This window comes from Mytilus californianus, unplaced genomic scaffold, assembly GCF_021869535.1.
Source record: "Mytilus californianus isolate M0D057914Y unplaced genomic scaffold, xbMytCali1.0.p SCAF_20, whole genome shotgun sequence".
Classification (NCBI taxonomy): domain Eukaryota; kingdom Metazoa; phylum Mollusca; class Bivalvia; order Mytilida; family Mytilidae; genus Mytilus; species Mytilus californianus.
Window position 1 is genome coordinate 10060509 of NW_026262669.1, and position 23759 is coordinate 10084267.

At 32.6% G+C, this 23759-nt stretch overlaps 1 long non-coding RNA gene across 1 annotated transcript in view; it reads right to left on the bottom strand.

Annotated features, from left to right (window-relative positions):
- LOC127731772 (uncharacterized) overlaps nucleotides 1-795 on the bottom strand; it is a 55613-nt gene extending 54818 nt beyond the window's left edge. Inside the window, exon 1 of the long non-coding RNA XR_007995748.1 lies at nucleotides 638-795. This is a non-coding gene — a long non-coding RNA (uncharacterized LOC127731772). The remainder of the gene's footprint in view (nucleotides 1-637) is intronic.
- Between the last annotated feature and the right edge of the window lie 22964 nt (nucleotides 796-23759).

Consider the following 23759-nt stretch of genomic DNA (forward strand, 5'->3'; position numbering starts at 1 on the left):
TATTATTAATTACCAATACGTTCAAATGTCAAACATAAAACAAAATGGCGCACACAAGAATACACATAGGAATGTTGATTTAAACATCAACCTCGATATATGCATACAGGTTGACAAAAATAATTATTGAATGGAGTTATTGGCGCATGACAATATGACAATTAAATTTAAACAATTCATTTGGAGTATCATATATCCTTATTGTATATATTATTCAGTCTTTTATCCATCGTTTAAAATACAATGAACAATTAACACAGTTTCATCATACAATTGTCTAATTAACAGACAATGTCAAATTAATACAGATTAAGCCAATAGTTGTCTTGTTAACAGTTGATGTTCAAATAATACAATCATATCATATTCTTGTCTAGTATAAAATATAAAGTCAAATTGATACAGATATATCACATAGTTGTGAGGTTATCGAACAGTGGTTTATTAATTCATTGTTTTCCGTTTGATCATTATAAAGCGAAAACACCCAACCATAATCTATTAAATGGAGACTACTTGGTCATGACAGGGTTCTGAAACGTACCAAATGCATTATGTTGTATCTTATGTTTTGGGTCAAATTGTATGGAAGTTTTACACGACTAGAATTAAACAATTTTCTTATATCTTTACTTACCGATAAGTGCAAATGTTCCTCATCAAATAAAATGGTGCACATAAGAATTCATTTATATGAATGTGTACTTAAACCAAACATCGACACGCAAATAGCCAGTAACAACAGGTTTAAAGAAATGATTTTTGAATGGAGTTATCGGCACACGACGAAGTTCGTGTTTGTGTCATTCAAAAAGACATTTAAATTTTAAATTGAAGTATCAAGTAACTACGCCATTATGTGATGTTATAAGTCAGTGTATTACTTTGGCTAGACAAAACGCAAAATAACAACAATCGACATTTACGAATTAATTATCACCAATGAATATTTAGCTGTGTAATGATATGAAAAAAATATATATTAAAAGCAGTACCTAACCGGTATATGAATATTGTAACCACTGGAAAGATTAATTTGGATGACTTTCCACTAAATTTGTTTACCGCTTAGCCAATACTACTTTTCGTTAACTAAAAGTCCCCAAAAATTGCCAGTGTTACTGTCGTCGGTGGTTTTCTATTGTTACTCCGACTCCCATTATTTATAAAACCGGGCAGCTTTGATATAGTCCAGGTCACTACGGGTTTCGCTAAGCACAAACAAAGAAACACACTAACATCTGAGGGTTTTATAATTTCTTTATAGATGCTGATTTTTCCGATTGTGTTGCTTTCGTGGTTGTGACATTTTGACTGAGTGTAAAACAGATATTTCATAATTGTCATCCTACTCGTGAAGGCGTCCGAACTTTTTTTGAAGAGAATTAAAAGAATTTAATTGCATGTTCTTCTAGTTATACGTCATTGTCCAATTAGTAGAGATACATCACATACTTGTCTTGATAACTGACAATGTCATGCTTATACAGATACAACACATGGTTATCAAGATAACTAAACATATCTTATTTATACAGATATTTCCGTTTGTACATAATAAAGCGGAACAGACCCAATGCAGATATAGACACTAGATACTATTGGGCGGTGACTAAATTCCAAAATGTACCAAATACATTACATTGCATATTATGCTTTTGGTTAAATGGTATTGATTTATTACTTTACGGGCGACTTCCTCGTTCCTATCAAAATCTTAAAAGTGTATTCAAAATTAAATTTAGGATATATTTGAACAAGACATTAATTGTATCTTATGCTTTGGGTGTAATTGTTTTTTTTATGTATTACCATACAAGTAAATTCATCGTTCCTATAAAAAAAAAAGACTTTATTCAAAAATATACCTGGGATATTTGATAAAAGTCAAATCTACATTGCTTTGGTTTCAATTGATATTTTTAATATGCTATCTTCTTGAAGTTTATAACAAATTTACTATTTAACTAATTCTAATATCATAACTTACCAATAAGGTCAAAGGTCAAACAAAATGGCGCACACATAAATACAAAAGGAATTTTGTTTTAAACCTCATCATCGATATTTGATTACAGGTTGAGATAAATAACTATTGAATGGAGTTATTGGCACGTGACATAGATTTTGGAATGCCATTCGAAAAGACATTTAAATTTAAACAATCTCTTGTAGTATCAGATATATCCGTCCTGATTTAATTTTATTCAGTGTTTTATATTTGTTAAATGAAATATAAGATGGCAATAATCAACATTTATCTGTACCATTATCTGTCAAATAATATAGTTCACTATGATTCATCTTCTTGTAGCTAATCAATGCAATGTTCTAAGTTTTGTCCTAAAATGTCTAGTTAAAGGCCTCGTAACTTTGTAATGTTTTAATTCACCAATTAGTACAGGTAAAGCATTTGGTTGAATAGTTAACTGACAATGTCTTATTTAATACAGATATAGTACATGGTTGTCTAGTTAACTGACAATGTAGTATTTATACAAATATTGCACATGTTGTTAAGATAATTGTCAATAACTTATTTATACAGATATATCGAATAGTTGTTAAGATAACTGACAATGTCATATTTATACAAATATATCTAGATATATCCATTTGTTCATTATAAATCAAAAACAACCAATAGGCATTTGCACAATGGATACAACTGGGCTTGATATGATACCGAAACATACACAGTGTATTGTATGGCATCTTTCGATATTGATGTACAAAAAACACTAACATACATCGTTGCTACTACAATTACCAGGCTATATCAAAATATTACTATGATATGTAAAAATGTCATATTCTACTTTTTTGAGTTTTGCATTGGTCAAATGCTTTTGTTATTGATGTTTACATTACATTTACTATTTATCATTTTCTTATAAATTTACTTACCAATACATTCAAAAGTCCTTGACAAAACAAAATGGCGCAAACAAGAATAAAGATATGAATGTATATTTAAACCAAACATCGATATGTTAATATCTAGTCACTTCAGTCTTAAATAAATGACCTTAAAATGGCGTGAAGTTCGTTTATGTGTCATTCAATAGGACATTTAAATTTAAACGCGTTACTAGAAGTATCATATATTTATTTCCTGTTAGTATTAAGTGTTTTATATGGGCTATATGAAAAATTAGATAACAACAATCAACATATATGGATGAATTATAACTTGATGAATATCTACCAGTGCTATACACTGTCAATTATCATAGTCCACTAGGATACATTTTATGTAGATATTGACCTTTTAACTGGTTATTATACTCACATGGTATGCTATTTGTAACTTTCTTTCCAATCAAAGTATGTTAAATATATTTGAAAGAATAATTTGAAAAGGGACATTTTAAAAAGCATTTTTTTTTTTCAATTTTAAATTGTTTAGGCACAAATTTTTATAGATGAAACTATTCGATTTAAACGTCAAAATTTATCATCAAAAAGCTCAGTATTAAAATAGGCATAGTTTCTATAAAATATACCCTTTGGCCATGAAACATGGACAACTAAGTATTTATGTGTTGATATTTCTTTTGCTATGCTTTATTCAAATTGCATTACTCATTCGCAAACTCTGGATCTAGAGAAACGTAGATTATCACAGAAAAAATATGCAAAATGTTTTGTACTTATTCCCCTGGTCAAACAGCCTGTTCGATGCATGTGAAATGTGAAAAGCTTTGTTCATAAATTTGGAAGTCCATCATAAAATATGAACTTTACATGGATAAAAAAGAGGCGAAGGATTCCAAAGAGACATTCATTCTCATAAGTCGAAAACAAACTGACAACGCCATGGCTAAAAAAGAAAAGACAAACAAACAACACTACACTACACAGAGCAACATAATTGCCATTATTATTATAAATGGGGATGTATATACGGTCAGTTCACGAGAAGTTGTAAGATTTAGTACCATATTTGATGTTCTGATTTTGGGCCGTTTTAACATGTGTAGGCTATTTTTAAAGTAATGATGGGAAGAAGCAAGGTATCACAGAAAAACAATAAAAGTACTTGACGTACAATATAAAAATACGAAGATGAGATATGATTGGCAATGAGACTCTCCACCAGAGACTAAATGACATCAAAGTTATCAACTATGGGTAACTGTACGGCCTTCAACAACTAGCATAACCCATATTGCAAAGCAAGCGCACAGGCATCAAAATAAAAAGTGTAAAACAATTACACAAAAGAGTCTTTCACAGTTATTGCAGCTATCTTGAATAGGAGCAGCTTGTCATAATTTAAATGAACAGGTTTGGAACACCTTGAGACAGTAAAACATCATTGAAACAGAACAGTTGATTGGCAACATTCATTATAGCCGACTATACGATATGGGGGGTATACTCATTGTTGAAGGCCGTACAATTGCCTATAATTGCTTACATCCACTTCATTTGAACTTTGGTTGATAGCTGTCTCATTGGCACATCTCCTTATTTTTATATATGTTTTCCGATATGTTCTTACTATTTCTTCCCAATCCTTAAATTCTGCCCCCTATTTAATATGACTGCAACCTATTCAAATAAAAACAAAACAGCCTATGTAATGTACAAGACAATAAACAACAAAAACGTATTTGATATACAGCAACAAACGTCAACCTCTGAATTACAAGCTCCTGACTTGGGACAGGCACATACAGAAAGTAGAGTAAAACATGTTTGCGGATACCCAGCTGGGACAATGGTGTAACAGCATTCCACAAGAACAAACTATAATAACAGTTGAAAACGGCTTAACTCATCAGATAAATGAAAAGCACAAAACAACTAGCAAAAAAATACAGGACTTTATATGTATTTGGTCAATAGACCCCTATTCTTTAACATGACGTTGAATATTAAGTGTTGAATTTATGAACCGTGTCAGATAAGACCTAGTCAGACAAATAGAATGCATTTATCTACAGTGCACACAAGTTTTCATTCTGAAATTTACCGAAAATATTCAAATTTTATATGTTTAAATCAATTCAACATTTGGTTAAATAACGTTTATCGAAACTTAAATGTTTTCTCATTTAATCCCTGTGAATACCTATATTGTCCAAGAGACAATTCATATCAATGATCAAGTATTCACAAAATTATTGCCCTTTATCTGCAAAATGCAATATATGTCAAAAGATCCAAGAATGAAAAAACAAAGCACTGGAAAATTTATAACCAATTTGAGCCACTAAATACTATAACTTTGATGGATAGTTGTCTCATTTGCAATTAAACCACATCTCCTTATCTGTAGATGTATCCATATCACAACAGTTATAATACACGTTCCAGGGAATAATTCCTAATCTATTCAATAGATAAAGAGATACAGTTCAATGGGACTGCAATTTGACAAAAACAAGAAATCAGTCTTTACCATAAACCAACAGCTCCTAATCTAGGCCAGTGAACTTGTTTAGGTCAAGTACTGCCTTCTAAATTATTCGGTAACCCCAAATACTTTTAAATCACTTATTGATTTTGAATGAAGGTTTCACAAAACATTTTCTTTCAATTACCGGTATTTCATTTTGCATTTCCTATTTTTCCTATCTAACTTTTGTTAGTGTGTGTGGACCATTCTTATACGACAACAAGAACTTACCCATATATATTCAAGAATTATTATTAATTTTACATGTTTTATATGCAATAGGTCGTTCAAAGTGTTGTTTTTACTCATTTTAAAGAATTCGGGTATGTGTGAACTTAGATGAAAGATGATATGCATCATTGCATTTATGAAAATGAGAAGAAGAAAAAAAGACTGTTTTAAGGTAATTATGACAAAAAAGTGACACGAAAGTTAATATTAGCAATCTTTCAAGTTAATACTAATAAACATCTATTTATTTGTCCACCCTGGCAAACAGCTAAGTCAATGAGTACAATTAATGGCAAATCATAAAGTGTAAGCTCCATGGAAATATTACTGGTAAAAAATGAAAAAAAAGTTGTGGCAAATGTATTGGATTTATATTACTAAACAGCTTGATACTTGTATTGATTACAGTTTGGGCTTATGATTTAACAATCTACTTGCAGGAATTTAATTTAAAAGGGATTTCATAGAAAACAATTCCTTTACAGTAATTGGATGTCTAGGAAACAGATAATATATGCCACATCATTTTGTCGATTTTAGGCCAATTTGTGTACCAACGTTTTAATAAAAGAGGGACGAAAGATACCAGAGGGACAATCAAACTCATAGATCAAAAACAAACTGACAACGCCATGGCCAAAAATAAAAAGACAAACAGACACAAAATAGTACAGATGACACAACATAGAAAACCAAAGACTAAGCAACACGAACCTCACCAAACACTGGGAGTATCTCAGGTGCTCCGGAAGGGTAAGCAGATCCTGCTCCACATGTGGCACCCGTCGTGTTGCTTGTGTTATGACAAATCCGGTAAATAGTCTAATTCGGTAGGTCACATTCGTGAACAGGGAGGGTATTGTAGTTACGACATAAGGAACATATCCGATATCATCTGTGAAACGGTTATTCCATAACGGTCAACCAACTCGTGATGGCGTCCGTAAAATTTACGGAGATATGACTTCAACTTCACCATTTGGAACTCTTGGTTTAATAAGATGCACACCACCTATTCTTGGCCCCAATCACTTTCAATATTAAATTTTCAATATCAAGACTTTACCGGGAGCTCTGTCTATATACCATTATTTCCACATTAGAACGTACTGGTTACCTAAACTTTTGATATACCATATCAGGTACTTCATATCAAATATATGCCCTCTGTTTTAGATTTATTCATACATGTTTATATATTTTAAATTATAAGTCGAAAAGTGTTCTAGAAGGATCACCAGTTCTTCACCTTTTATGTGATACTAAAATCACCAAAATGTATTCTACATAGCTTGATATTTACATCTATGCGATGCAGACTGCTAGCACAAATGACAATCCCAGAATAAATGCTAGCGAGTGTTATATGTATGAAAAAGACAATATTTTTTTCGAAAGAGCAACTTTTACTAAAAGATCATGTACATTTGTTTGATAAAACAATAATACATTTTAATTTGTACTGTTCGTTCCTCAAAAGTAAAATACAAAAATACCGATCTCCAAGGAAAATTCAAATCAGGAAGACCTTTATAGAATGGCAAAATCAAAAGCTCAAACAAATCAAACGAATGAAAAACAAATTCTATTACAATCTTTACAGAAATATACACTTGAGGGTGCTTACAATTTCGATTTTGCACCTAGTTCATGTCAGTTGTGTTGTATGTCTGTGATGTATGTTTACACAGTTTTGGCTGCTGAATTTGTTATTCCGTTGTGTTGTATGTCTGTGATGTATGTTTACATAGTCTTGGCTGCTGAATTTGTTAGACAATTGTGTTGTATGTCTGTGATGTATGTTTACACAGTCTTGGCTGCTGAATTTGTTAATCAGTTGTGTTGTATGTATTTGATGTATGTTTATACAGTCTTGACTGCTGAATATGTTAGTCAGTTGTGTTGTTTGTCTGTGATGTATGTTTACACAGTCTTGACTGCTGAATATGTTAGTCAGTTGTGTTGTATGTCTGTGATGTATGTTTACACAGTTTTGGCTGGTTAATTTGTTAGTCAGTTGTGTTGAATGTTTATGATGTATGTTTACAGTTTTGGCTGCTGAGTTTGTTAGTCAATTGTGTTGTATGTCCGCGATGTATGTTTACACAGTCTTGGCTGCTGAATTTGTTAATCAATTGTATTGCATGTTTTTGATGTATGTTTATACAGTCTTGGCTGCTGAATTTGTTAATCAGTTGTGTTGTATGTCTGTGATGTATGTTTACAAAGTCTTGACTGCTGAATTTGTCAGTCAGTTGTGTTATATGTCTGTGATGTATGTTTATACAGTTTTGGCTGGTTAATTTGTTAGTCAGTTGTGTTGTATGTTTGTGATGTATGTTTACATTTTTGGCTGCTGCATTTGTTAGTCAGTTGTGTTGTATATCTGTGATGTATGTGTACACAGTTTTGGCTGCTGAATTTGTTAGTCAGTTGTGCTGTATGTCTGTGATGTATGTTAACACAGCCTTGGCTGCTGAATTTGTTAATCAGTTGTGTTGTATGTTTGTGATGTATGTTTATACAGTATTGGCTGCTGAATGTTTTAATCAGTTGTGTTGTATGTCTGTGATGTATGTTTACTCAGTCTTGGCTGCTGAATTTGTTAGTCAGTTGTGTTGTATGTCTGTGATGTATGTTTACACAGTTTTGGTTGGTTAATTTGTCAGTCAGTTTTGTGGTATGTCTGTGATGTATGTTTACACAGTAGTGGCTGGTTAATTTGTTAGTCAGTTGTGTTGAATGTGTATGATGTATGTTTACATTTTTGGCTGCTGAATTTGTTAGTCAGTTGTGTTGTTTGTCTGTGATGTATGTTTACACAGTTTTGGCTGCTGAATTTGTTAGACAATTGTGTTGTATGTCTGTGATGTATGTTAACACAGCCTTGGCTGCTGAATTTGTTAATCAGTTGTGTTGTATGTTTGTGATGTATGTTTATACAGTATTGGCTGCTGAATGTGTTAATCAGTTGTGTTGTATGTCTGAGATGAATGTTTACTCAGTCTTTGCTGCTGAATTTGTTAATCAATTGTATTGTATGTCTGTGATGTATGTTTACACAGTTTTGGCTACTGAATTTGTTAGTCAGTTGTGTTGTTTGTATGTGATGTATGTTTACACAGTTTTGGCTGCTGAATTTGTTAGTCAATTGTGTTGTATGTCTGTGATGTATGTTAACACAGCCTTGGCTGCTGAATTTGTTAATCAGTTGTGTTGTATGTCTGAGATGAATGTTTACTCAGTCTTGGCTGCTGAATTTGTTAGTCAGTTGTGTTTTTTTTCTGTGATGTATGTTTACACAGTTTTGGCTGGTTAATTTGTTAGTCAGTTGTGTTGAATGTTTATGATGTATGTTTACATTTTTGGCTGCTGAATTTGTTAGTCAGTTGTGTTATTTGTCTGTGATGTATGTTTACACAGTTTTGGTTGGTTAATTTGTCAGTCAGTTTTGTGGTATGTCTGTGATGTATGTTTACACAGTAGTGGCTGGTTAATTTGTTAGTCAGTTGTGTTGAATGTGTATGATGTATGTTTACATTTTTGGCTGCTGAATTTGTTAGTCAGTTGTGTTGTTTGTCTGTGATGTATGTTTACACAGTTTTGGCTGCTGAATTTGTTAGACAATTGTGTTGTATGTCTGTGATGTATGTTAACACAGCCTTGGCTGCTGAATTTGTTAATCAGTTGTGTTGTATGTTTGTGATGTATGTTTATACAGTATTGGCTGCTGAATGTGTTAATCAGTTGTGTTGTATGTCTGAGATGAATGTTTACTCAGTCTTGGCTGCTGAATTTGTTAGTCAGTTGTGTTTTTTTTCTGTGATGTATGTTTACACAGTTTTGGCTGGTTAATTTGTTAGTCAGTTGTGTTGAATGTTTATGATGTATGTTTACATTTTTGGCTGCTGAATGTGTTAATCAGTTGTGTTGCATGTCTGAGATGAATGTTTACTCAGTCTTTGCTGCTGAATTTGTTAATCAATTGTATTGTATGTCTGTGATGTATGTTTACACAGTTTTGGCTACTGAATTTGTTAGTCAGTTGTGTTGTTTGTCTGTGATGTATGTTTACACAGTTTTGGCTGCTGAATTTGTTAGTCAATTGTGTTGTATGTCTGTGATGTATGTTAACACAGCCTTGGCTGCTGAATTTGTTAATCAGTTGTGTTGTATGTTTGTGATGTATGTTTATACAGTATTGGCTGCTGAATTTGTTAATCAGTTGTGTTGTATGTTGTGATGTATGTTTACACAGTTTTGGCTGCTGAATTTGTTAATCAATTGTATTGTATGTTTTTGATTTATGTTTATACAGTCTTGGCTGCTGAATTTGTTAATCAGTTGTGTTGTATGTCTGTGATGTATGTTTACACAGTCGTGACTGCTGAATTTGTCAGTCAGTTGTGTTATATGTCTGTGATGTATGTTTACACAGTTTTGGCTGGTTAATTTGTTAGTCAGTTGTGTTGTATGTTTGTGATGTATGTTTACATTTTTGGCTGCTGCATTTGTTAGTCAGTTGTGTTGTATGTCTGTGATGTATGTGTACACAGTTTTGGCTGCTGAATTTGTTAGTCAGTTGTGCTGTATGTCTGTGATGTATGTTAACACAGCCTTGGCTGCTGAATTTGTTAATCAGTTGTGTTGTATGTTTGTGATGTATGTTTATACAGTATTGGCTGCTGAATGTGTTAAATGTGTTAATCAGTTGTGTTGTATGTCTGAGATGAATGTTTACTCAGTCTTGGCTACTGAATTTGTTTGTCAGTTGTGTTGTATATCTGTGATGTATGTTTACACAGTCTTAGCTGCTGAATTTGTTAGTCAGTTGTGTTGTATGTTTTTGATGTATGTTTATAATCCTAGCTGCAGAATTTGTTAATCAGTTGTGTTGTATGTCTGTGATGTATGTTTACACAGACTTGGCTGCTGAATTTGTCAGTCAGTTGTGTTGTTTTTCTCTGATGTATGTTGACACAGTTTTGGCTGGTTAATTTGTTAGTAAGTTGTGTTGTATGTTTGTGATGTATTTTTACATTTTTGGCTGCTGAATTTGTTAGTCAGTTGTGTTGTATATCTGTGATGTATTTTTACACAGTTTTGGCTGGTTAATTGTTAGTCAGTTGTGTTGTATGTCTGCGATATATGTTTACACAGTTTTGGCTGCTGAATTTGTTAATCAGTTGTGTTGTATGTTCTTGATGTATGTTTATACAGTCTTGGTTGCTGAATTTGTTAATCAGTTGTGTTGTATGTCTGTGATGAATGTTTACGCAGTTTTGGCTGGTTAATTTGTTAGTCAGTAGTGTTGTATATTTGTGATGTATGTTTACATTTTTGGCTGCTGAATTTTGTAGCCACTTGTGTTGTTTGTCTGTGATGTATGTTTATACAGTCTTGGCTGCTGAATTTGTTAGTCAGTTGTGTTGTTTGTCTGTGATGTATGTTTACACAGTTTTGGCTGCTGAATTTGTTAGTCAGTTGTGTTGTATGTCTGTGATGTATTATTTACCAGTTTTGGCTGATGAATTTGTTAGTCAGTTGTGTCGTATGTCTGTGTTGTATGTTTACACAGTTTTGGCTGGTTAATTTGTTAGTCAGTTGTGTTGTATGTTTGTGATGTATGTTAACATATTTGGCTGCTGAATTTGTTAGTCAGTTGTGTTGTATACCTGTGATGTATGTTTACACAGTTTTGGCTGCTGAATTTGTTACTCAGTTGTGTTGTATGTATGTGATGTATGTTTACACAATGTTTTGGCTAGTGAATTTGTTAGTCATTTGTGTTGTATGTCTGTGATGTATGTTTACACAGTTTTGGCTGCTGAATTTGTTACTCAGTTGTGTTGTATGTATGTGATGTATGTTTACACAATTTTTTGGCTGGTGAATTTGTTAGTCAGTTGTGTTGTATGTCTGTGATGTAAGTTCATACAGTCTTGGCTGCTGAATTTATTAGTCAGTTGTGTTGTATGTCTCTGATGTAAGTTTATACAGTCTTGGCTGCTGAATTCGTTAGTCAGTTGTGTTGTTTGTCTGTGATGTATGTTTACACAGTCTTGGTGTCTGAATTTGAAATCAGTTGTGTTGTATGTCTGTGATGTATGTTTACTCAGTTTTGGTTGGTTAATTTGTTAGTCAGTTGTGTGGTATGTCTGTGATGTATGCTTACACAGTTGTGGCTGCTGAATTTGTTAGTCAGTTGTGTTGTATATCTGTGATGTATGTTTACATAGTTTTGGCTGCTGAATTTGTTAGTCAGTTGTGTTGTATGTCTGTGATGTATGCTTATATAGTCTTGGCTGCTGAATGTGTTAGTCAGTTGTGTTGTATGTCTGTGATGTATGTTTACACAGTCTTGGCTGCTGAATTTGTTAATCAGTTGTGTTGTATGTCTGCGATGTATGTTTACACAGTCGTGACTGCTGAATTTGTTAGTCAGTTGTGTTGTTTGTCTGTGATGAATGTTTATACAGTCGTGGCTGCTGAATTTGTTAGTCAGTTGTGTTGTATGTCTGTGATGTATGTTTACTCAGTTTTGGTTGGGTAATTTGTTAGTCAGTTGTGTTGTACGCTGTGATGTATGTTTACTCAGTTTTGGTTGGTTAATTTGTTAGTCAGTTGTGTGGTATGTCTGTGATGTATGCTTACACAGTTGTGGCTGCTGAATTTGTTAGTCAGTTGTGTTGTATATCTGTGATGTATGTTTACACAGTTTTGGCTAGTGAATTGTTAGTCAGTTGTGTTGTATGTCTGTGATGCATGTTTACATAGTTTTGGCTGCTAAATGTATTAATCAGTTGTGTTGTATGTCTGTGATGTATGCTTATATAGTCTTGGCTGCTGAATTTGTTAGTCAGTTGTGTTGTATGTCTGTGATGTATGTTTATACAGTCTTGGCTGCTGAATTTGTTAGTTAGTTGTGTTGTATGTCTGTGATGTATGCTTACACAGTCTTGGCTGCTGAATTTGTTAGTTAGTTGTGTTATATGTCTGTGATATACGCTTACAGAGTTTCGGCTGCTGAATTATAATTTGTTGTCGAGATAACCTATGATGTCATCTAGGTTGCTCACCCAATTTTTTTCAATATAACTGACCTATAATCAACTGTCACACAAGTGGGAGGTTTACTTAGCTATAAAATCAGAGTTAGCCCGCCATTCTCCTCGGAAAATGCCGCTACTAAGTCTGGAATTTCATATTTGTTTTTTTACTCATTCCGTTGGTTGATTTTGTCAGTTTCTGTGGACTCTCCCTTTCTTGAATATACCTTGGAGATCGGTATTTTTGTTTTTACTTTTTTGTAGATATAATTAAATTATGAATATCTAGAAGGAATCCAGCACTTGTTTTAACGGTACCTATTTTACTGCACCAGATGCTAATGTCTCTTCAGTAATGCTCCGGACGACAATATTTCACAAATACAAAACTTATTCACAAATTAGGATGTGTACTAACAACAAATTAGTATAGTCAAAGTAATCGGAGCTTTGCATGAGGGATATGTATTACTTAATTCGAAATTAATTGTATAGATAGGATCTACCAAATAGCACGACATGGAATAAGGGCGGACATTGTTACTGCAAATTAATGTGTCGTACTTGATTTGTTGATGAATACAGAAATTTGTTGAGGGTTCATCTTAATATATTCTCGGCTGCTAAATGTTTTGGTTTCGGAGTTTTTAATGAAAGTATATAAAAAGACGCTTTTGTAAATATGTTAATAAACAAATTTATTAAGGAAATAAAAAGTATTTAGTACCTATAGAAAAATAAATCTAACAAAAGCTAACAAAACTACTGATTTTTTATAAGGTCGAATATTTTAAATAAAAATAAGAAATGTTGGCACTATGAAAAAAGTAGATCATAAACAAATAATTAATTGTAGTAATTGATATATATTTAAAATATATCAGGTGAATATTATACAATATATCTTGAGTTACCAAATTTAAATGCCATCTCACAAATATTTCAATTTAAAGTACATATGTTGCCAGGTCATTGTTAAAACATGATTCTGTAAGTGTTAAGCTTAGTGTGTAGCAGAAAAGACCAAAAGTTAACTTAAGAACAGGTTTAGTCCCATCGGTGGAAGTAAATGTTTTGCATGATTGGTTTTGAAGTAACATCAGTATTAGACCTGTTGGCAGTCATAAAACAGGTTCTATGAGCTGTCGTTTTTATCTGTCACAGGTTAAATTTCACCAGTCAAAATATCTGGTAAGCAAGTTTACTTGTTATACAGGTTATATAACATCGCAGCCATATGTAAGTTGGCTTGGTGGTTTAAGAACAGCATATATGAAAAACTTATTGTGAATCCTATTTTACACCTGAAAGTAATGTTAAAAATTGTTGAAAAACATATAAGGGTCATTGTTGATATAGGCTAAAAAAAAACACCAGAAAAAAGTATGCATAAAGTGTTTTTACCTACATCGAAATTACGAAAGAAAACTATGTAAGATTTTTCTTATTTTGTTCAATTAACAAAGTGAATAACAGTTTAATATAATACAATACATTATATAAGTTATCGATGCGTTAAAGATAATTATTTCACTTTAATAACACAAGCATATGAAAGTATGTCGAGAAAGGGGGAATTATTAAGTTTTATATCGAACGAAACAAGCGTTTAGAACTCATCTATCATGAATTGCTTTCCTTCCATTTTACATAAACTCATCATAGATACCAGGATTAAATTTTGTGTTTACGCCAGACATGTGATTCCTTGAAGTGAAAGGAAATATTTTGATTTAAAAATGGTTGCTCTGCAACTATGTTGCCTTGGGTTAATAAGTTTACGTCACAATTTTTGATGAATATACTATACAATGATATGGTATAAGAAAGTACACCACTAATTCATAGCCCCATTGCTTTCTATGTTATATTTCGCAATTTCAAGCAGGCACAGCTTTTTTGTCTTAAGTTCAAATAAAGCGGCAATCATTGCATGTCAAAGCAACACCTTATGGTGTCTTGTACTGAACAAATTAACATATCTTTAATTGCATATAAGAGAGAACTGGTTTCCTGATTTTCGGATGTAACCCCCTCCCCCGCCCCCTTTTTCTTCAAATTGGAAAAAGGAACATGTTCGGTATAAACCATACTTATGTGGTATAACACAGTTATTAAGAGCAATTTATATATCCATCAGCTGGATAACTTCCTAAACTGGTTCAAAATTGCATATACTAGAACAATGAGATTGTTGAATTCTTATGTAAATATATACCAGTTGCCTCAATTATAAAATACTACCATAAGAAAACGAATAAAACTTTCAAAAAAAAAGGGATTATTTGACTGAGCTATCTTTTTACTATAACAAAAAAGTCATATCATACATGTTTCATTGATTTCAATAAAAAATAATGCAAAAATTTGCAATTTATGTTAAGCCATTACTGTATCCTTGTTGTTTGACTTAAAAAAAAAGGCTGAAATACATTATTGTGGCAATATACGAGGTGAAATTTCCCTTAACATAACTGTACATCAAAAAAATGTATGAAACATGATAACTGACATCAAATATGACCAATTTTCATTGGAAAAGGTGCAACTTCTAAACATTGAATTTCTGATGATTGTCTTTAATAACAGAGACAAACTTGATATATTGACTTCTGCATAACTTAATTTCATTCTATTAAACATTGTCCTTTTTAAAAAACAAAAGTTTCACCCATGCATTGAAACTATTTTGAATAAATATGTACTACTTTCTTATGTGTTTTCTAACCGGGGCCAAATAGAAATCAAAACCAAATCACTTGAGTTCAACCCTGGTTTTTGGTGGGTTTAAAGGTTTGAATATCCCTCCGGTATATGTTGCCTCTCTTTTCTGAATAACTACTTAAGCTTTAATAATAGACAGAAATGTAAAATTAAAGGCAAAATGGCGTTAACATTACTAAGTCATCAAAATGGTTTCATGCGGAAGTTTCGTCAATTTTAAAACTAACATTGTAAGGACAAAGTCCGATGCTAAGACGCGTATAAATAATATCATATCAATCAAATTAAGTCCTCAGGCTTGTATAATTATAGAATATGACAAACAATGACATAACATGTATAAGTCCCTACCTTTACTTGTTTCAACATCCACTTTAATCACATCATGAAATCCTCCGAAATTTTGTCACAAACTTGTTTTCAGGAAACACTTATTATACCATACCCAAATAACGGAAATGTGTTCTTTCCTTTAAATGTTTTTCACCATAACTCCTTATATTGTTATTATTGTTTATTAATACATTGGTGCTATGTTTCAGTTATTATATAATTAAAAGGATTAACAGGAACCACAAAACATTCTTTGATGTTGTCAAACAGGTTGTAAAATTAGTATATGCTTAAGTTATATATGTAACTTGCATATTCAGGATAGGAATAAACCGACAATAATTTTACAGAGTTGGACGACTTGGGAGAAGGTTAGTATGTGGACTTCAACTAAAATAATATTCATGCCTCAAATTATTAATTAGTAATATTATGATGATTTTGTGTTGTGTTGTTTATAACCGTCCAAGGCAAGTATGTTGTACATATAAAGGACGAACCGAATTACCAATATACCCATAAGATAGAATCTTTGCAGTAGGTTGTTGTACGACATTTATTATCATAATCTATATAATTCTAAGCCAGATGATTGTTTTTTACCTGTGTTTCTGATATTGTTGATTCACAAAATTCATGCATGATTACGTCACACAAAGAACACACTATGTTTACAAAACAAAAAAAAAAGAAAAGATAAAGATTGCTTTCTTGATGTCAAAAATCCTAGAATGGGAAGTTGATGTGAATCTTATTTATTCAAAGGTAAAAACATAGGGCTGTGCGGCATATTTACAACAATAATATGCCCCGAACTTCTAAGAGTTTAAACTTATACTAAAATTCTCATCATTTCTCTTTCATATTTTCATCATTTCTGATGTAAATTTTACCAGATGTTTTCTTTTATATCTTATCATTCTCAACTTCATATAAAATTCCGTCGTTTTTCTTTCTTATTTTCATAATTTTTCTTTCTCATTTCCATCATTTCTCTTTCTTATTTCCATCATTTCACTATTTTATTTTCATCATTACTCATTCTAATTCAATCGTTTCTCTTTTATATTTTCATCACTTTTCATTCTTATTTTTATCATTTCGCTTTCATATTTTTATCCTCTTTCATATTTGCATCATTTTCGATGTAAATTTTACCAGATGTTTTCTTCCTTATTTTATCATTCTTGATCTCATATGAGATTTGCCGCTGAATGTTCAATACCAATCCATTAATTTGTGCTTTTTTAAAAGTCTTACGGAATGAGTTGAACAGAACAAGAACAGACTTTTAACAAGTTTGTTAATACTTATAAATTTAATTAACCACAGTATCAAATGAAAGATGTCTAAATATTTCACATTTAATTTCTCTTTAGATGACGACCAAAACATTTGCGAAGCATTTCCTTCTCATCAATATAAATTAAAATTTGGAAAGATATGCTGGAGTATGTGTCGTATATAGTTTTATACAGAACAAAAATAAGCAAGACACATGAGATAATTCTCTGTAAGGACCAGAATTCTCATAAGGGTTTAGTGGTGCATAGTGTCAGAATTGGTTAATTGTTGTAGAAATTAACTATAACCACCCCACTAAAACTTAACAGATATGAAAAGTAAAACATTTAAAATGGTTGCTTTGACAACCACTCATAGATAATAATGGGGTGCTAGAATATAAAGAATAGAGGATGATGTCAAGTGATTGGAAGTTTGAAAAAGAAGAGCGAAAACCAAACAGAGTTTTAATAACTTTTCACAAAAGTTTCTTCCTGTATAATATCCCATGTCACACATTTTGCTTATTTACTAAACGTTTACCGTTTTTTCGTGAAATAATCTTGTAATTCTTATTGTTTTAGTAAGTTAGGGTAGATTTGTGCCCACGGGCCGCCATTTTTTCTTGTGCAAGAACCAAAGAAAGGTGAAAACCAATAAACAAAGTAATATAGTAGAACAATATTTAGTCACATATGTCAACGGTCAAAATTAGAAAGATATTTGAAATTTTCTATCTGAATAGACAAATACGAAGACTTAATCATGTTAATGCAGAGAACTTTTGAGTAAAATCTACTATCAAACCTAGCTCAGGAGGACCAACACAAAAATAGCCAAACGATACAAGACGGAAATTAAAAGTTAAACCTATACTTATCTCCAGATTTCACCAGAGATCTCCTACGCCAGACAACATTTCCATATCAAAAAATAAAGTACTATACTGACTATAAAATACTGAAACATGTGTGAAAGACGGGCTTCATTCAAGCCCATTATTACCAAAGCTTTGGATCAGAGAAATCTTCAAAAGAGTAGTAGAACTTTGCTATTAGCTAACAAAATCTAGTTTTAAGACGTCAAACAGTAAAACGTCATATTATACATAGCCAGGCTTGCTGATTAACAATACAGATAAAGATATAAACATTAAAAACACGAAGGTTAAAATTGATTCGATATACGGCCATAGCAATTATAACTCATATAACCCATATCAATCAGCTGTCATCATGATCATACTTATGCGTATATATATATTGGCATAACATACTTAGTTTCTAGCTTACTTGTGCCGTTTATATATACTTTTCAATACACATTAACAGCTTATAGTGTATATATACAACAAGCTATCATACTACTCATCATTTCAATTACAATAATTAAAATTTATCAGTATAAAGTTAACTAACCATCCGCTCACGCATAGCAAAGGTCATAAAGACTTCCGCACAGCAAGGTCATAGCTTGCGCCCGAATCATTCCTGGCAAAGACAACTACACAAAATTAGCAAGGATAAAGCTTGCTCCACTATCATAACCATAGCTGTTAAATACATTCTACAAGAAGATCAGATTTCTACGGAGAAAAATGTCACTACAGCATACAGTATTGATAGAAGACATGCTCCACTGTCACCCCAAACATATAGAAATCAACTTTAATAACTAAATAACGTTGTGATAGACTTCAGCTCTGCGGCATATGAACTTTTAGGGTAGAAATAAAGGACAAATTCAGCAAGTCGCAGTTCACTTCTAATTACAGTGTGACCCATGAAGCCGTCTAGGATGAACAAGGACATATAGTAGAAGATAACTATAAAATATACAAGAAAAAAATGTATGGTACTTAAGGGAAAACCTCAAAATGTACAAACAATTCATAAAGAACTACCGGCAAAATACTAGTAAATGGATCTGGAAAAAATATTTATTCCTACAGCGTATACTACCAGGCATACAAGAATATATCAACAATTCATCTGATCTATGAGTTGTAGCAAATACAGGTATGGCGGAAACAATGAAGATGACAGAATAAGATAGAAATCGGATATCTGAAAATACTGTATGCACAGAACTGATAAAACCATCAGATAAAACATCAAGTGTACAAAATATAAGCCAAGTTCAATCATTTAGACAAGATATGCAAATGCAGGATGATATTAACATATGCCTATGTCCCATATGAACACAGGAATCTCAAGAAAACACCATTGATTGTGATTAATGCAATGAATTGTATCAATACAGCTGCCTTAGACTAACAGAAATTGAAGTTAATAGAATGGACTCTCATCCAAGTAAAACTTGGAATATGAAGGATGAGAGTCATTCTAGTAATGGAGCCTGAGGCTCAAGAGGATGTAACTATAGCATTCATTTCTTGATGTACAACGAGGCATCTCATTTAAAAGAGGTCAAAATCCTTGACCTATGGGTATGACATAGCTATACATAGCTATAAATACTGCGGCTGTTACCTGTGCCAGTCATGATTCAAAGTTTGTTTGTGCAACCAAACCAATTGGGATGGGCATACAGTACCCTCCAAACTGGATGGGTAAATTGTTACATCCTCTTGAGCCTCAGGCTCCATTACTAGAATGACTCTCATCCTTCATATTTCAAGTTATACTTGGATGAGAGTCCATTCTACTAATTACGCTCCTCGGCTCTTCGAGGATGTAACTATAGCATATTCAAAGTGTTGGCACAAACAAGTAGTTCCCTGAACAATTAACAGAGAGCAAATCAGAATTGACTGAATCAGTCCAGAATATACTGGAGACTAAGATATTAGTCAATCTAACTAATCGTTTTGACTTAATAATAAATATAATCTAAATATTAAGGTAAAGTACCAATATTGCTACTCCAGGTATAAAAAATAAAAAAGTTTCAAAAACATTTAAAGTAATTATGAAAATATATATACAACAAATATCTATTTCTCTCAAAATATTTTGTAGTCTGAATTTCACAATTTTCAAGAATAATAACTTATTCTTTACATTCAAGACAAATTCTTTTGACTATATAAAGAGCATAACACTCATACCACATCTTCCTATATCTATATAAGAAGTTTTGAATTTTCAAAATACCATTTGCCTGATACTTGCTTACAAAGCATTAATTGTATATCTAAATTTCTCTAATTCTTCGTCAATTTATCCCTTTCTGCACCCATTGTATAACAAAATTTAATCAACGTGTGGTTTGTTTGATCTCAGTTCTTCATTGGTTAAAATGCGATTATGACGTCGAATTTTCTTGCTTTCCTCTGATTTTCCTATTGTGACGGCATGAAAAAAGGCGACCATGCCTGATGACGTCACATAGAAAGAACACATCTTTTTGCAGATCATTCGAAAAGTAGGAATAAATTTGCCTGCGTATTGTTTGAAAGTCATTAGAGAAACGAATTCCACCACCAAATCTCGTGCAATACGATATTTATCAACTCTCGGCAGTTAAATTTTAAATATTTTAAACGCTCGGCGAGCCTCGCGTTTTAAATTTGAAAATTTAACTGTCTCGAGTGGATAAATATCGTATCACACTCGATGCAGTGGTATAATCTATATATCTACTGACATATTATTCGGCAACACTTTTCTTACATATTTGAAAGTGTTTAATTCTTTAGCCCTTCATTTTTGTACTCTTCTAACATGACACTCACTGTAGTTCAGATGTGTATGAAAAAACAAGAATTTGAAGACAAATTCAATAGACAGTAGTTTAAATAACGATGTAAACACAGCCAGATAAAGATTTTCATTAGCCTTCTGAAGCTTTTAATATTATATATACATGATTTATCTAATATTAATCCATGGTAATATATCTAGTATATTTACAAGCTAAAAAACTGTCACTGCAAGTTCTACAAGTATTATCCCTTTGCATGACATTTGCAATTCAGTCTGTCTTTAATATTGTAAGAACAGAAAAATTGATTCAAAAGCTCAAGTAAGCAACGAAAGCTTCAAATAGTGTTAATATTCATAACTTTTACATAACTTAGCAATCAAAAACTCCTCTCTGAGTCATATTAAAAAGTCATAAATAGGTGATTACTGTCACACTAAGGTCACCTGTTAATTAAAGGTTGACTTATTTAAAACTACATGTAGATGTCAAAGATCAGCATCATCTACTGTAGTTCTTATTGAGGACACTTAATGAAGTAACTATATTTACAAATTTCTTCTTATTAATTTGTATCTGGAATATACCAACTACAATATAGTATTTGATATCTGGTTCAGTAAATTTACATTCCATGTTTGTTTATGACAATGAGTATGTAATATATGGGTAATATATATATATATATATATATATATATATGTGCCTATAAATAGCAGCACATGACATACAAATCTATGGGAGTGTGGATTAATCAGTACAGAGATTAATTCAATTACACAAATAAAATTATAGATTGCCTAACAATGTAATTTTAACACACTATTTAGTATGTAAATATAAGAATGTTTAAAATATTTACAAAATGATGAAAATAAACGCAATATTTCGCTAGACTAACTAGCTTTATCAAGCGTGCATCTATCCAGGTGAAATCGGATATAGATGATAAGAAACTTTTGCAGCTCAATGTATATGTTGCACTTGAATTTAGCTGCCTTGAAAATAATACATAATTTGGATGAAGTTCAAGATTTTTACAAAATTGGTAGTTGAAGTTAGCAACGTCCATTGGCCAATATTACAGGATAAAAAGGACGATGCTGTGTACTAAATTATTCTTTATCTTTCCTGTATCTTTTCTCATCTTTTTTGTTAAGACCATCAGGTTCTAAAGTGTGGAGTTGGTGGATCCAAAAATTTTCTCTTCTCCTTCTCGCCGTGGTGTCCCACTCGGTGTTGACTTCTATGATTTGGAAGGTAACATTATCAAAAGAATGTTTCGTGGAACGAAGATGTCTTGTGAGAGGACAGTTTTTGTTGGTTTTGTACCATGAACGATGGTTATTGAGCCGAATATTAAATTTGTCCATTGTTTCTCCCACATACTGAATGCCACATGTGTCACATGTTAATATATAAATTGAGTTCTCCGTTTTACAGTTGGAATTTGAGTAGATGGTATAATTTTGTTTAGTAACGGAGCTGATGAAAGAACTGCTTGTATTGGCAGCTTTACAACACAAGCAGTTCCTTCGACCACATTGTTTGTAGCAACCGGGAGATGGAGTAGGCTGCTTTGCTAATACAGATGTCACTAATTTGTCACGGATGTTTTTAGGTCTTCTGAAGGCCATGACTGGTGGTGAGGAAAATACTTTTTTAAGATTTGAATCATTTTCTATAATTGTCCAATGCTTTTGAACAATGGAAGACACATTTTTAAAATCAGGATGGTAAGTGAGTACAAGGGGTGTTCTGTTAGCTGCTTTATTCTTATCTTTGTACTCTAGAAGTTCTTGGCGACTAGTTTTGTTTGCTCTTTCGAAAGCGCTATCAATGATGTTGTTATTGTATCCTCGAACAACTAGATGTTTACGTAGTTGTCCAAGTCTAGCATTTTGCGTATTTTCAGTAGAGCATATTCTCTTGATTCGCAATGCCTGGCTGAATGGGATGCCACGGGAGCAGTGTTTAGGATGGCAACTTTTAGGAGAAAGGAATTGATGTTTGTCCGTTTGTTTGGTTTGAAGGTCCGTTATAATGGTTCCGTTCTTGATGTAACTCGTAGTGTCGAGGAAGTTTATTTTCTCCATAGATGATTCATATGTAAATTTTATTGAATGGTGGAAAGAGTTACAGTGTCCTAGAAATTCATTAAGATGTTCTTGTGAATCTGTCCATTTGAAATCAATATCGTCAATGAATCGGAACCATGATAAGGGCTGGTATGGAGCACTAGCCAAGAGGCGTTTTTCAAGTTGGCCCATAAATATGTTGGCATATGACGGGGCCATTTTTGTGCCCATACTAGTACCGTCTATCTGGAGATAATGTTTTTCATTGAAAGAGAAGTTGTTGTTCTCTAGCACTAGTTTCAGAAGTGTAACAAGGCACACTGTAACTCTTTCCACCATTCAATAAAATTTACATATGAATCATCTATAGAGAAAATAAACTTCCTCGACACTACGAGTTACATCAAGAACGGAACCATTATAACGGACCTTCATACCAAACAAACGGACAAACATCAATTCCTTTCTCCTAAAAGTTGCCATCCTAAACACTGCTCCCGTGGCATCCCATTCAGCCAGGCATTGCGAATCAAGAGAATATGCTCTACTGAAAATACGCAAAATGCTAGACTTGGACAACTACGTAAACATCTAGTTGTTCGAGGATACAATAACAACATCATTGATAGCGCTTTCGAAAGAGCAAACAAAACTAGTCGCCAAGAACTTCTAGAGTACAAAGATAAGAATAAAGCAGCTAACAGAACACCCCTTGTACTCACTTACCATCCTGATTTTAAAAATGTGTCTTCCATTGTTCAGAAGCATTGGAAAATTATAGAAAATGATTCAAATCTTAAAAAAGTATTTTCCTCACCACCAGTCATGGCCTTCAGAAGACCTAAAAACATCCGTGACAAATTAGTGACATCTGTATTAGCAAAGCAGCCTACTCCATCTCCCGGTTGCTACAAACAATGTGGTCGAAGGAACTGCTTGTGTTGTAAAGCTGCCAATACAAGCAGTTCTTTCATCAGCTCCGTT